Here is a 14,383-nt window from a genome sequence, read left to right as displayed (position 1 = left end):
TGGCTAAGCCTTATTCAGCAAAAAGCCTTGTTCCATGTCTATTCGGCACCACAACACCTCTTCAATATGGGCTTGTCTAAGTCAGCTAATTGCTGTAACACAGCTAATGCTTCTTTTAACCATATGTTTTGGTAGTGCCCGATGGTTGCCTGTTTTGGGGAAGATGCTATTATACAGATAAACTTTGTATTGAAACACTGTTTATTATTTACTGATGTACATGTCCTTTAAATTATCCATCTGCTTCCTGGAAGTTAACCAACAGTCAGTGCAAATGGATTCTCTACGCCCTTTTGACAGCTAAAAGACTGATATTACAACATTGGAAGGAAAAAACACTCACTTCCTATAATGCAATGGATTGAAGACCTTACAATGCTTTCAACATTTGAATTGGTAGTATATAGACACCTTCTGCAAATGGATACTTATGTGGATATTTTGTCTGCTTTTGTTGAAGTTTATGTATAATTCTTAGAAAGCTGTACTTTCAGATACATTTCATATGCATGCATTGACATTGTTATATTCAAATTGATGTAAGTACATTTTTTCCTTTTCATCTTTTTTGTATTTTTTGTTTTGTTGAAATTTAATTAGAAAAAAACAAAACATCAATAACAATTAGAACCAACAAGGGGCAGAAAAAGCTATAAGACAAGAAAGTGGGCAGAGAAAATCTTACCCTTTAAAATGCCTTGGCATGTAATAAAGGCTTAACCTGGCACCAAAAAGGCTGTAATCTTGGTTGCAAATGTCCTTCATTAGGGAGAGTGTTCCCAAGTCAGGGCCTACCACAGAAAAGGCCCTCTCTTCAGTAGATAGATAATGCCTTAAGAGATACATAAACTCTTACCAAAACCCTTTTTCCATTCAAGAGGAAAAGTTATTCTACATAGGTTAAAAAGCAATTCATACCACTTTGAAATTATTATTGTTTTTAATGGCAACTCAAAATCTCTGTTGATGGTAGCAGGGAAACACTTAGGAAGAGTATCAGTTAAATTTGAATCAAACAAATTAGAGTAAACAAAATGTGTTTTCTAAACCACCGTTTCTTTTGGCCCCCTTCTCCTTTTATTTCCAGTTCTCCCTTACCCTCTGATAAATCTAGCTGTTACTCTGCATAAGGGGAGAGAGTTTGGTTACAGGTTGGAAAGAAGACATTGGGGGAAACCAGGTACCTTTATATCCACTGTATATACCTCACATTTTATTATTGATTACTGCAACATATATAGGTGTTCAACATAAAATAAAATCAAATGGAAGAGATCCTAGCCTCTGGCCCAGAAGCTGAAAGACCATGCTATTTTATTTATTATTTTATTATTAAATTTATTAATCGCCCATCTGGCTGGTCACCCAGCCACTCTGGGTGATGTACAGCGTACAATAAAACAGTTTAAACCAATAAAATTCTACAGTAAAAACATTTTCTAAAATACCCTAACCCACCCCAAATGCCTGCCTGAACAACCACGTTTTTAATGCACGACGGAAGCTCATTAAAGAGGGGGCATGGCGGAGTTCCCTAAGGAGGGAGTTCCACAGAGTGGGGGCCACCACAGAAAAGGCCCTCTCCCTTGTCCCCACCAGTCTAGCTGTCCTGGCTGATGGGACGGAGAGAAGGCCATCCGAGGCTGATCTTCTTAAGCGGCCTGTCTGGTGTTGCTGGAGGAGCTCCTTAAGATAGGCTGGGCTGGAACTTAAGATAGGCTGAACCGGAACTGGGCTGGATACCACAATTTAACAGATCAGTAACTATCTCTTCAAAAATCTGGAGTTTATGGCTGATTCTTACCTTCTAATTTATACAAGAACAGATGCCAAAATTGTCTTCTTAGGCTTTTCAGCTTTGATGTACATTTCCTCTACTTTCTTATGCATTCACTTTCGATACATTTAATAGGGAATTGTGATTGGTTGGTTTACTGAGTAATTAATCAACTGATTTGTTATATTCCCTGGTTCTTTTTCCTAATGAGATTATCACTGCTGTTGAGTTGGGGCTTCAAAAGAATAATGTATTCTTTTGGGGAGCATTTGGGGAGGAAGATGCAACCCAGGAGACCAGCCCCAGAAGCCAGGATGGAGAAGACCTCCACAGCCACCATGGACTTCCCTTTGGTGCTCAAGTAGGTTGGCACAAAGGAGACCCAAACACTGCAAAACACCAGCATGCTGAAGGTGATAAATTTGGCTTCATTAAAGCTATCAGGCAATTTCCTTGCTAGGAAAGCCACCGTGAAGCTGACAAGTGCCAGGAAACCCATGTAGACCAACACAGTGTAAAACATGGTGACCGATCCTTCATTACATTCTACTATCATCTGTCCAGCCAGGGAATGGAAGTCCAAGTTTGGGAATGGGGGAGAGACCACCAACCAGACAGCACAGAGAACAGCTTGGATGAGGGGACAGGCCAGGACAATGGAGTTTGCCAGTTGTCTAACATTTTTCTTGCCATGTTTCCTGGCTTGGTGACCATGAAGGCCAGGACAACTGTGACAGTTTTTGCCAAGATGGAAGAAACAGCAATGGAGAAGACAATGCCAAAAGCAATTTGTCAGAGAAGACAGGTGGCCTCCCTGGGTTGACCGATGAATAGGAAAGAGCAGAGGAAGCAGAGCAGGAGTGAGACAAGGAGGATGTAGGTGAGGTCTCGGTTGTTGGCTTTGATGATTGGTGTGTCTTTGTGTTTAATGAAGGTTGCCAGCACCAGAGATGTGATCAGAGAGAGGAAAAGAGCCAGAGAAGCAAAAATGAACCCTAGTGTCTCTTGATAGGAAAGGAAGTTGATGTTCTTGGGGATACACAGGTCGTGGTTCTTGTTTGGCCATTGATCCTCTGGGCACGGGGCACAGCGAGCTGCATCTGGAATGAACAACCACAGCTTCAGTATCTGACACATAGCAGAAAAAAACCTCTTTTTGAAGTGGCCAGTTCATCCCACTCCCAAGGAAATGGAATGATCCATATACACTGTTTGTGATCTGAAGACTGGGCATTGCTGAGGGGAGCTTAACAGGACAGTAACAACATGTAAGCTTTAAAGGAGATGCTTTTTAAGAGCGGAGGAGTATACGAAAGTTTACTGAGTGAAAAGAAGTTATTTGTGATTTCCATCAACAAATCATTGTCTTCCTATGGAAAAGATCCCAACTGAAACTCTGGTGAGCTGCTGCAAGTCACGGTAGACCATACTCAGCTAGATGGGCCAATCCACTTCCCATGTTCCTATTCAAATCAGCCCTTGATTTGGTACCATCAGGACTAGTTACGTATTTTATTGCTAGGGGAAGCGCCATTGCTGAGTGGCAGAGTACATGGTTTGCGTGCAGGCAGTCCCAGTTTGATCCCTGCATCTTCCAGGTAAGGCTGGGAAAGACCCCTGCCTGGAATCCTGAAGAGTGATTGCTTGTCAGTATAGACAATATTGAACTAATGGCTTTGACTCAGAATATATGGCAGCTTCCTAGGTTCCTAAAGCTCTGAAGGATTTTTCCTCATCAATGGTGCTCATGATTTCCTTCATATTATTATTATTTAAGAGAAAAAGAAAACTCCTACACAATTTGCCAGCAAGTAACATTTAAGAGACTAGCAAAGCAGAACGCAGAGAAATCAGTTCACTCTCCCCATCATGTCCACAAATACACTCTTCCCCTGCCCAGCTCCTCCCCGCCCAGCCCCCAGCCCCCACCCCAGTGATGCTGCCGTGCCTCGTAATATGTGTTTGAGGATTCTTCTGCAACAACTTGCCTGTTTCATTAGAAATGGTCCCTTCTGGACAAGAAATACATTCGTAGCAGCAAACTTCCTTCCTCTCCAGAACTTTTCTACTGTGCCCTGGGAGGCAACGCTCCACACACTGAGAAAAAGGCAGCATCTGAAATGGAAGAGGTTTAGTCTTGAGAGAAAAGTTGGAGGTTCTGTGCTTGACTGGAATGTCTCTCGAGCAGGCATCAACTTTGCTCAGAGGGGATTCCCTCTATGTTTTGTTTGGAAGTCTGAACGGAACAGATTGCAACTTTCCATGCTTCCAGACCAATGGTTCTAAGTGCTACCAATCAAAAGGCATAATCCACCTATTCCGTCTTTGCCTCATTTTTGGTTCTTTTAAACAAGACTTTTCTTGGGCAATGGCCCTGCCGCATTCACAGAATTTGGGAGTGGTGGTTCCCAGACATTGCTGTCTTCCAGTTATCACCCTCTCATGTTTTCCAATTAGTTCTTCCATATTTTTCTCACCATGGAAAAATCCATTTAGGAAAGATGGAATACCTTCCCAGTGTCTCTTGTCTGGTCTCTTGACTAAGAGCCAACAGTCTAGAAGGACCCTTTGCAGTAAGAAGACAGAAGAAGCAGTGGGGAAACATGGGAATGTTACAAATGGAAGATGTCACGATAGCGGCCCCCCTAAAATCCCATGAAGGAGGCAGGGTGATTGTGTGGAGAGCAGAGACAAGAGATGCTAATGATTAATCTTTGTTGATATGTTTTATGATATGAGTTGTTATCCACTTTTTTGGCTTTTTTTTTGTCTGTGGTTGTTACCATTGTGTTGCAAATAAAAACATTAAACGAAAAAATAACCCCCTCCCGTGTTCTGTGAAGGGAGGAGGGGCAATTCTACCACAAAAGCCTCATCTAGAAGCATCCTTTGTCTCATTCAACCTTAATCCTGGGAGTTCTGTTTCATTCCCACCTGGTTAGCCCACACAATGGCATCTGGGTTCATCCTGAATGCTTCCCCTGCAGGAGCCACTGGATCCATCCAGCCAACTTTCCTTGGAGCCACTGAGTTATTTGAGAAGGTGACCCAGTTTAGGATGTCAAATCCAGCAAATTTCATCCCATTCTCTACAAAAGAGATTTCATCCCCAGCGCTATTATTGAAATGGATGTTCCTCAAAGAGGCATGGATCTGAAAGGAAAGGAAAAGAAAGGAGTGGAACGTTAAATATCACCAGTCATTGGAAAAAGCAATTCTTCTGTATCTCTGTGATGGAGCCAAGGGAGGCAGGTTCTGTATGTTCTGAGGTTTGACAACTAAAGGTGCTTCCAGATAAGCTTTTACCATGAAATCACCCTGCACCAGTCATGCTCCAGATGTCAACATCTTCCATTGGTAACTTTCCCATGTTTTCCCACTGCTTCTTGCACCATTTTTCTTATAAGAGAAAATACTTTAAGGAGGGTTCAGAGGAGGGCAACAAGGATGATCAGGGGACTGGAAACAAAGCCCTATGAGGAGAGACTGAAAGAGCTGGGCATGTTTAGCCTTGAGAAGAGAAGACTGAGGGGAGATAGGATAGCACTCTTCAAGTAGTTGAAAGGTTGTCACAGAGAAGAAGACCAGGATCTCTTCTCCATCATCCCAGAGTGCAGGACACGGAATCATGGGCTCAAGCTACAGGAAGCCAGATTCTGGCTGAACATCAGGAAAAACATCCCAACTGTTAGAGCAATACAACAATGGAACCAATTACCTAGGGAGGTGGTGGGCTGTTCCACACAGGAGGCATTCAAGATGAAGCTGGACAGCCATCTGTCAGGGATGCTTTGACTTAAGATTCCTGCACTGAACAGGGGGTTGGACTTGATGGTCCTATAGGCCCCTTCCAACCCCACTATTCTATGATTCTATGAGGGAAAGACAGAACAGCTGCTCAAATTCCTTTTGATTAGCAGTGCTAGGAGCTGTCCATCTGGAAGCTTCCCAACAGTAGCTGGGTACTTTCACTCATGCCATCCAGGACTTTTAATACAGAGAAGCAACCCTCTTGTTTTAATAAATGGAGAACCAAATCTCTTGTGGAAAACAAATAGATTCATAAGTAAAGGTTTCTAGAAAATGGAGATCCAGTGCAGATTGGTTGGATTGTGAGAAAAGGAGAAGCCACTGGGGAACATACCCCAGATCGTGGATTCGAATATTGCCCAAAGCAGATATAAGTTAAGAAAAAAATTGAATTGCTAAATGACCTGTCATGGAAAGAGGTGGATCTGAGGGTGAACATTACCTGCCAGGGCTTCACATTCAAATGAAATGGCCTCTTTCTGTCTGACGTCACTGCACGTTTCAGTCCAGATGTGTACATGGCATGTAATGCATGTGCCACTGAATAGGCAGCGTTGTAGACGCTGTAGCTGTAGCCGGTCATGCCATCTTCAAACACAGAAGCCGGCAGGGTCTCTAGCTTCTCCACTCCTGTACAGACTCCTCCACTATCTGGGGAGGAGAGACCTGGCTTCAGGAGCTCACAGGCAAATGCCACTTCCCACCAGTCTGGGAGAAAGACGTCTCCCTGTGGCTGGTACGGATCTAAAGCCCAAAGTTAACGTTTGAATCCTGGCACGTTGCTTGTGTGGACTGTGAGGGACAAAGCACCATGGAAGGATTTGAGTTTCCCCCAGTCGTAGTGGTATCCAATAGCGGCAAACTCCCACTCAGTTGTCAGGATCCAGATCTTCCCAGATGAAATGTTCATCTGCTCTTCATACTAAGACAATGACATTATTAGGTTTTGCATGGCAGTGGAATCCCCAGAGACAATCACCACATGAGCATTGCTCTCCAAAACGGTTGAAATGAGATCTATCTGATCACTTGTTGGCTCATTGAAGATTGAGATTCGGGGCCAGATTATTTTTGTAAAATGCACACAGATGTCATTTTCAGCCAGGATTGCTTTCAGAGTTCGGATGAAATTTTCACCACTGTCATTTGCTAGAGCAATGATCCCAATCCAGTTCCACTGGAAATGCAGGAGTAGCCAGACTAAGCCCTTGTTTTGTGTGCGATACTTTGGATTGATCTGGTAGAAGGTGGGGAAATGGGTTGCGTCACTCAGAATGGAGTCGAAAGACTGGTAACCGAGCTGGAAAACAGAGATGGATGGAAACTCAGACAGACAGACAGACAGACAGATCTTATTTGCATTAGCCAAAGGTGGATGGAGTTTTTAAATTATTTTTTTATTGTAAATTTCAACAAAAACAAAAAATTACAAAGAAAAATTAAGAATTAAGAAATACATATTTCATTAAAAGACTCAGTTTCAATTATTACAGCATTCTAGAAAAAGTGCATATACATAAACATCATTAAGAGCAGACCAAATATCCATTCACAAGTGGCGCTTATATACCACCCTTTTGAATATTGCTAGTATTGTTAGGTCTTCAATCCCTTGCATTATAAGCAGTGAGCTTTTATCCTTCCAGTATCATAGTATCAGTCTTTGGCTGACAAAAAGGTGCAGAAAATCCATTTATGCTGACCATGCTTCCAGGAAGCAGGTAATTAATTTAAATAAACCTGTACATCAGTAAATATTAAAGAGTGTTCCAATATAAAGTTTATCCACATGATAATTTCCCCCCCAAAAGAGGCGACTATTGGGCATTTAAGGTGGATGGAGTTTTAAGAACAAATGAAGAAGAAAAAGAGTTCACCGGCAGCAACATTATATTCTATCTATATATAATGCACAGGCTGTAAACCTACTGCATTGCATTTACAATGCAACACCATTGTGAGGTCTGACCAGGAACTGAAGTCCCTTAAGTTTTAAATAGGCACTGCAGGAAATTTAGTTTGATTTACATTTCAATAAGAACTGACCAGATTCTCACTTACCAGATCAATACGCATACTGTAAAGCAGTTATTTTTCTGGTGTGTGTTTTTAAAAAAAACTTTACGAATTGATGTAGAAAGAGGATGCAATGAACATGTGAGTGACAAAAACTGACAGTGAGAGAAAGCAAAATAGAGAGATTCGAGCATTCCTAGTTTAAGTCCAGGTAGAGTGCTTATTTGTGAGTACTGCAACCCACCTTCCCCCATACACATCTGTCCTACCTGGGGAATCTTGAAGTTGCCCAGGACAGATGCCATCTGCCTTGAGATTCTGGAGTCGAGACCCCCAACCACAGCAAGCAGGGTCTCCCGCCCGTCACATTTATAGTTAGGAAACATTCTCCCCCATGTGGAGAGCAGAGACAGGCTCACGTCTTGGACCATACTTGCGTAGCTGCTGTCTTCATAGATGCGGAAGCCCAGCGTGACATTGGGAAGGAGCTCCGGATCCTTGCTGAGCTCCATAATGGCGAACGCCAAGGCCAGGATATGCTGGTAGTTCTTGGGGATGGGTCTGCAAGCAGAGATTCAACTGGGGGGTATATGGGTCCAGTTTTATGTGGAGTGGGTCTAAAGTGAAAGATTCAAGGGTGATGGGATTAGGGATGTCAGAGAATTCCACCATGGATCTCGGTGAGGCCGAATGCCAGTGCATCCAGCTCCCTGAAATCTGTGGCGGAACGAAGCCCCCCCTGCCCCTTACCCCACAAAAGGTGCGCGAAACAGGACACCTACCTGCTGCCGTTCGCACTGCGTTGCGAATGGTGGCCGCATCTGCAGCTGCCATTCGCTTCTTCACTATAGCCATGATAGGCTATGTAAATACTTAGGGATGCCATTTGCGTCCCTGCGGAAGCCGTGATAGGATGCATAAGTATTTACGTAGCCTATCACGGCAAAAAAAAAAGAGAACGCAAATGGCGGCGGCTACGGTGGCCGCCATTTGCATTCCCTTTTTTTTTGGACGTGATAGCCTACGTAAATATTTATGTAGGCTATTACGGCCAAAGAGAGGGACGCAAATGGCGGTGGCTACGGTAGCCGCCATTTGCATCCCTGTAGTCTGCCCAGCGGCCAGATCCGGCAGGTGGCTCCCTGGAATCGCTGCGGAGTGGAGCCAGCCGGAGAGAATTTCAGGGGGAGGGACGGACCGCCTCCCCCCCACCGTGAATGTGACCCTTCGAAAAGGTAAGTGACTTTCGTACATCCCTAGATGGGATCCTAAAGGGATGGCAAAATAAATGGTGATGAAGTCCATCTAATCCAACGCCCTCCTTTCCCCCATGATGTACTGAGACCAAACCCTCTAGAACAACCTTCCCCAATCTGGTGGCCCCTAGTTGCATTGGACTACAACTCCCAGCAATCCTGACCATTGGCCATGCTGCATCAGAGGTGCTCGAAGTTGTAGTCTGAAGGCCCCCAGGTGAAGGGGTTTTGGCTTAGTATTTAGACCCCCCAAACATTTGAACTGATTAACCAGGCAGTTTCAAGTGCAATCCTACATGTCATCAGCCCAGAAGTCAGGTCCATGGTACTTACTCCCAGGTTAGTGCGTTTGGGATTGTAGCCTTACAGTATGATGTGCCTCCTAAGCATGTATGACACACATACACACATACAAACACGTGATCAGAAACAAGAAGACATTTTTCTCCCTCTCACAAAATGCTAGAACCCAACAAGGTCCTCCCATGAAGCTGATGGTGGGAGATTCAGGACAGATCAAAGGAAGGACTTCTTGACACAGTGCAGAATTAAACTATGGAACTCGCTACCACAGGATGTAGGGATGGCCTCCAATTTGGATGGCTTTAAAAGGGGGTTGGACAAATTTATGGAGAAAAAGGCTATTGATGGCTACTAGTCCTGATGGCTCTGTGCTACCTCCAGTGCCAGAGGCAGACAGCCTATGTACACCAGTTGCTGGGGAACATGGGCGGGAGGATGCTGTTGCACTCATGTCCTGCTTGTGGTTTCCTGGTCGACAGCTGGTTGGCCACTGTGTGAAGAGAATGCTGGACTAGACAGACCCTTGGTCTGACCCAGCAGGGCTCTTCTGATGTTCTGATGTTGTAAGAAGGGGGCAGGCTGGGCAGACAACAGAGGACACTGTGGAGGGTGGGATGTCAGGAAATTCAGTAAGCAATGACTACTTGGGCCATACTTGCATAGCTGCTTTCTTCATAGATGCGGAAGCCCAGCGTGATGTTGGGAAGAAGCTCTGGATCCTTGCTGAGCTCCATGATGGCGAACGCCAAGGCCAGGATATGCTGGTAGTTCTTGGGGATGGGTCTGCAAGCAGAGATTCAACTGGGGGGTATATGGGTCCAGTTTTATGTGGAGTGGGTCTAAAGTGAAAGATTCAAGGGTGATGGGATTAGGGATGTCAGAGAATTCCACCATGGATCTCGGTGAGGCCGAATGCCAGTGCATCCAGCTCCCTGAAATCTGTGGCGGAACGAAGCCCCCCCTGCCCCTTACCCCACAAAAGGTGCGCGAAACAGGACACCTACCTGCTGCCGTTCGCACTGCGTTGCGAATGGTGGCCGCATCTGCAGCTGCCATTCGCTTCTTCACTATAGCCATGATAGGCTATGTAAATACTTAGGGATGCCATTTGCGTCCCTGCGGAAGCCGTGATAGGATGCATAAGTATTTACGTAGCCTATCACGGCAAAAAAAAAAGGGAACGCAAATGGCGGCGGCTACGGTGGCCGCCATTTGCATTCCCTTTTTTTTTGGACGTGATAGCCTACGTAAATATTTATGTAGGCTATTACGGCCAAAGAGAGGGACGCAAATGGCGGTGGCTACGGTAGCCGCCATTTGCATCCCTGTAGTCTGCCCAGCGGCCAGATCCGGCAGGTGGCTCCCTGGAATCGCTGCGGAGTGGAGCCAGCCGGAGAGAATTTCAGGGGGAGGGACGGACCGCCTCCCCCCCACCGTGAATGTGACCCTTCGAAAAGGTAAGTGACTTTCGTACATCCCTAGATGGGATCCTAAAGGGATGGCAAAATAAATGGTGATGAAGTCCATCTAATCCAACGCCCTCCTTTCCCCCATGATGTACTGAGACCAAACCCTCTAGAACAACCTTCCCCAATCTGGTGGCCCCTAGTTGCATTGGACTACAACTCCCAGCAATCCTGACCATTGGCCATGCTGCATCAGAGGTGCTCGAAGTTGTAGTCTGAAGGCCCCCAGGTGAAGGGGTTTTGGTTTAGTATTTAGACCCCCCAAACGTTTGAACTGATTAACCAGGCAGTTTCAAGTGCAATCCTACATGTCATCAGCCCAGAAGTCAGGTCCATGGTACTTACTCCCAGGTTAGTGCGTTTGGGATTGTAGCCTTACAGTATGATGTGCCTCCTAAGCATGTATGACACACATACACACATACAAACACGTGATCAGAAACAAGAAGACATTTTTCTCCCTCTCACAAAATGCTAGAACCCAACAAGGTCCTCCCATGAAGCTGATGGTGGGAGATTCAGGACAGATCAAAGGAAGGACTTCTTGACACAGTGCAGAGTTAAACTATGGAACTCGCTACCACAGGATGTAGGGATGGCCTCCAATTTGGATGGCTTTAAAAGGGGGTTGGACAAATTTATGGAGAAAAAGGCTATTGATGGCTACTAGTCCTGATGGCTCTGTGCTACCTCCAGTGCCAGAGGCAGAGAGCCTATGTACACCAGTTGCTGGGGAACATGGGCGGGAGGATGCTGTTGCACTCATGTCCTGCTTGTGGTTTCCTGGTCGACAGCTGGTTGGCCACTGTGTGAAGAGAATGCTGGACTAGACAGACCCTTGGTCTGACCCAGCAGGGCTCTTCTGATGTTCTGATGTTGTAAGAAGGGGGCAGGCTGGGCAGACAACAGAGGACACTGTGGAGGGTGGGATGTCAGGAAATTCAGTAAGCAATGACTACTTGGGCCATACTTGCATAGCTGCTTTCTTCATAGATGCGGAAGCCCAGCGTGATGTTGGGAAGAAGCTCTGGATCCTTGCTGAGCTCCATGATGGCGAACGCCAAGGCCAGGATATGCTGGTAGTTCTTAGGGATGGGTCTGCAAGCAGAGATTCGATGGAGGAGTATGGGTCCAGTTTTATGTGGTATGGGACTAAAATGAAAAATTCAAGGGGGAGTTCTGGTCATTCTTGGGGATGGGTCTGCAAGGAGAGATTCAACTGTGTGGGGGGGGCGTAATGGGTCCAGTATTTTTTTGTGTTTGTCTACAATGAAAAATTCAAGGGGGATGGGATCCTGAAGGAATTGCAAAATAGTCAGTGGTGCTTTGTTGTTCAGTCGTTCAGTCATGTCCGACTCTTCGTGACCCCATGGTCCAAAGACTATAGCATGCCAGGCCTTCCTGTCCTGCGCTCTCTCCCGGAGTGTGCTCAAGTTCATATTCATTGCATCGGTGATGCTATCTAGCCATCTCATCCTCTGCCGTCCCCTTCTCCTTTTGCCTTCAATCTTTCCCAGCATCAGGGTCTTTTCCAGTGACTTTTCTCTTCGCATTAGGTGGCCAAAATATTTGAGCTTCAGCTTCAATCTCTGTCCTTCCAATGAGCAGACAGGGTTGATTTCCTTTAGGATGGACTGATCGGACTTCCTTGCAGTCCAGGGGACTCGTAACAGTCTTCTCCAGGACCACAGTTTGAAAGCATCGATTCTTCAGCGCTCAGCCTTCCTTATAGTCCAGCTCTCACAGCCATACGTTGCTACTGGGGAAACCATAGCTTTGATTATGTGGACCTTTGTCGGCAAGGTGATGTCTCTGCTTCTTCCTATGCTGTCTAGGTGTGCCATAGCTTTCCTCCCAAGGAGAAAGCGTCTTTTAATTTCATGGCTACAGTCACCGGTGTATCTTGCGGTGATCTTGGAGCCCAAGAAAGTAAAATCTGTCACAGCTTCCATTTCTTCCCTTTCCATATGCCAGGAAGTGATGGGGCCAGATGCCAAGATCTTCATTTTTTTAATGTTGAGTTTCAAACCAGCTTTTGCACTCTCCACTTTCACCCTCAACAAGAGGCTCTTTAGATCCTCTTCGCTTTCTGCCATTAGGCGGTATCGTCTGCGTATCTGAGGTTGTTGAGAATTCTCCCAGCAATCTTAATTCTGACCTGTGATTCATCCAACCCGGCGTTTCTCATGATATACTCTGCATTTAAGTTAAATAAGCAGGGCGACAATATGCAGCCTTGTCATACTCCTTTCCCAATTTTGAACCAATCGGTTGTTCCATGTCCGGTTCTTACTGTTGCTTCTTGATCCTCGTACAGGTTTCTCAGGAGACAGGTAAGGTGTTCTGGTACTCCCATGTCTTTAAGAATTTGCCAGAGTTTGTTGTGATCCACACAATCAAAGGCTTTAGCGTAGTCAATGAAGCAGAAATAGACGTTTTTTGGAATTCTCTTGTTTTCTCCATGATCCAGCAAATGTTGGTGATTTGATCTCTAGTTCCTCTGCCTCTTCGAAACCCAGCTTGTACTTCCGGTAATTCTCGGTTCACATACTGCTGAAGCCTAGCTTGTAGGATTTTGAGCATAACCTTGCTGGCATGTGAAATGAGCGCAGGGATGTCAGAGAATTCTGCCATGGATTCCAGTGAGGCCGGATTCATTAGAATCCGGCCTCCTGGAATCCGTGGCGGAACGGCCTCCCGCCCACCGCCCCACCGCGAAATCCCCCCGCGATGGAACTTACCTGGGGCGGATGCGGCGGCAGCTTCGGCGGTGGCAGCGGCTCTGGCAGCAGTGGCTGGTCTCCTGGCCGGCCATGGCCGGGCTGCTGCGGCCACCATTTGTGACCTTGCAGCCATGATATTTACGTAGCCTATCACGGCAAAGAGCAGGGACGCAAATGGCGGGCACTACACCATTTGCACCCCTGCTCTTTGCCGTGATAGGCTACGTAAGTATTGAAATACGTACTAAATACTTATGTGTATTTCAACACTTATTTTGAGTGTTCCAAATGTGTTGGCGTATTGAGTGCAGCACTTTAAGAGCATCATCTTTTAGGATTTTAAATAGCTCAGCTGGAATACTGTCATCTCCACCAGCTTTGTTGTTAGTAATGCTTCCTAAGGCCCACTTGACTTCCCTCTCGAGGATGTCCGGCTCAAGTTCAGTGACCGCACTATCATGGCTATCAGGGACATTCAGATCTTTCCTATATAGTTCTTCTGTGTATTCTTGCCACCTCTTCTTAATCTCATCTGCTTCTGTTAGGTCCCTGCCTTTGTCCTTTATCATGCCCGTCTTTGCACAAAACATTCCCTTGAGATCTCCGATTTTCTTGAAGAGATCTCTAGTCTTTCCCATTCTATTGTTTTCCTCGATTTCTTTGCATTGTTCATTTAAGAAGGCCTTCTTGTCTCTCCTTGCTGTTCTCTGGAAATCTGCATTCATTTGGGTATATCTTCCCCTTTCTCCCTTGCTTTTCGCTTCCCTTCTTTCCTCAGCTACTTGTAAAGCCTCATCATCAGACAGCCACTTTGCTTTCTTGCATTTCTTTTTCTTTGGGATGGATTTTGTTGCTGCCTCCTGAACAATGTTATGGACCTCCGTCCATAGTTCCTCAGGCACTCTGTCTATCAGGTCTAATCCCTGAAATCTATTCCTCACCTCCATTGTATATTCATAAAGGATATGATTTAGGTCATACCTGAATGGTTTATTGGTTTTCCCTACATTCTTCAATTTAAGCCGAAATTCT

Source organism: Heloderma suspectum, chromosome Z (assembly GCF_057233095.1).
Source record: "Heloderma suspectum isolate Gila_16-S chromosome Z, 16-S_ref, whole genome shotgun sequence".
Taxonomy (NCBI): domain Eukaryota; kingdom Metazoa; phylum Chordata; class Lepidosauria; order Squamata; family Helodermatidae; genus Heloderma; species Heloderma suspectum.
This window is presented reverse-complemented; position numbering follows the sequence as displayed.